The sequence below is a fragment of the Pipistrellus kuhlii genome, unplaced genomic scaffold (genome assembly GCF_014108245.1).
Source record: "Pipistrellus kuhlii isolate mPipKuh1 unplaced genomic scaffold, mPipKuh1.p scaffold_m20_p_16, whole genome shotgun sequence".
NCBI classification, from domain to species: domain Eukaryota; kingdom Metazoa; phylum Chordata; class Mammalia; order Chiroptera; family Vespertilionidae; genus Pipistrellus; species Pipistrellus kuhlii.
Window position 1 is genome coordinate 11,147,236 of NW_023425471.1, and position 1,503 is coordinate 11,148,738.

The following is a 1,503-nucleotide window of genomic DNA, read 5'->3' on the forward strand; positions in this document are numbered from 1 at the left end:
AGACAGGTTCAGAGGATCAGCCCAGGGTGAATGGGAAATCTTTTGTGACAAGTAAAGGGATTTTATTTTACTTTTGAGTCCAACAGTAATCCTTTGCTCCCCTGGTTGCCAGTCTCATGGGGTTCCTTAGTGTTTAGGAGATGCACACCTGTGGGGGAAGAAAAGAAAGAAGGGAAAGTTGGCAGGGAGAACGATCCACTAATATATTTTTCTAAGTAAAATAAAAAGGGATTTTCATGTAATACATAAAAATGGAATCTTTTGCATTTTTCTGAAATTAGCCAAGATATTCTACAGATTTCACAAAGATTAAAGTTAGGCAAGTGAATCTGGAACTTGTATCAATAATAATCTAAATACTTAGACATAAGAGATATATCAGTGATCTGAATGTCTAGATTGGCCTAAGATTATTTCTTGGCCTGACTTCACACAGACATATATTAAACTCACAGTTGAGACTGGAACTAAAGTGCTATCATCACATGACTGATTAGTCACATGCTGGACATGTTGTTGCCAATGTCACTCATGCTGGCCATATACAGGTTCTTACATGAATTTTTACTTCTTTTACATGTTGTTCAAGGTGTCATTCATGCCATCTTATGGAAGCTTAATTAAAGACCCCTTACTTAATCACTGAAGTCTATAGTGATTAATCAGGTCCTATGGTATTCTGTGATTCTATAGTTTTCTGAGTCACCCCAGTATATTTTGTTTAGCCATATTTAGGCCATCAGAAAGACTCACAACCAGTATATCTGTAGTTGTATTTTGAGAACAATATAAGAGTGGTTAAGTGCTTATTCTCTTGAGTAGGACTTCCAGAGTGTTCCAAATCCAGCTCTGTCTTTTTATCTGTGTGATTTTGAATAAATTACAGCAGTTCCTCGAATAAAGTCATTTAACTTAACATTATGTTGTCATAAGGCTAACGAGGAAATAAAAATCTTCCCAGTTGGGGCCACTGTCTGTGTGGCATTTGCATGTTCTCCCAATGTCTGTGTGGGTTTTGTCCAGTTTCCTCCCACATCCCAAAGATGTGCATGTTTGGTGAATTGGCGTCTCTATATTGTCCCAGGCTGAGTGAGTGTGGGTGTGGGTGTGGGTGTGAGCACACCCTGCGATGGAAAGACATCCTGTCCTGAGCTGCCAGGATAGGCTCTGGCCACTAGTGACCCTAAACTGGAATAGGCCGGATGGAAAAGGATTATTAATTTGTTTTTATTCATCTTCCTTAAATGTATATGTAGCTCACTGATTAATTATATCATATAGATTTCAAATATACAATTCTATGATACATCATTTATATATTGCACTGTGTGCCCACTACCCAAAGTCAAGTCTCCTTCCTTTATCATATATTTGACCTCCTTTACTCTTACCTACCCCCACCCCATTCCCTGTGGTAACCACCATACTGTTTTCTGTATTTATAAGTTTGTATTTGTTTTTATTGTTTGTTCATTTGTTGCTTTCAGTTTTATATTCCATATA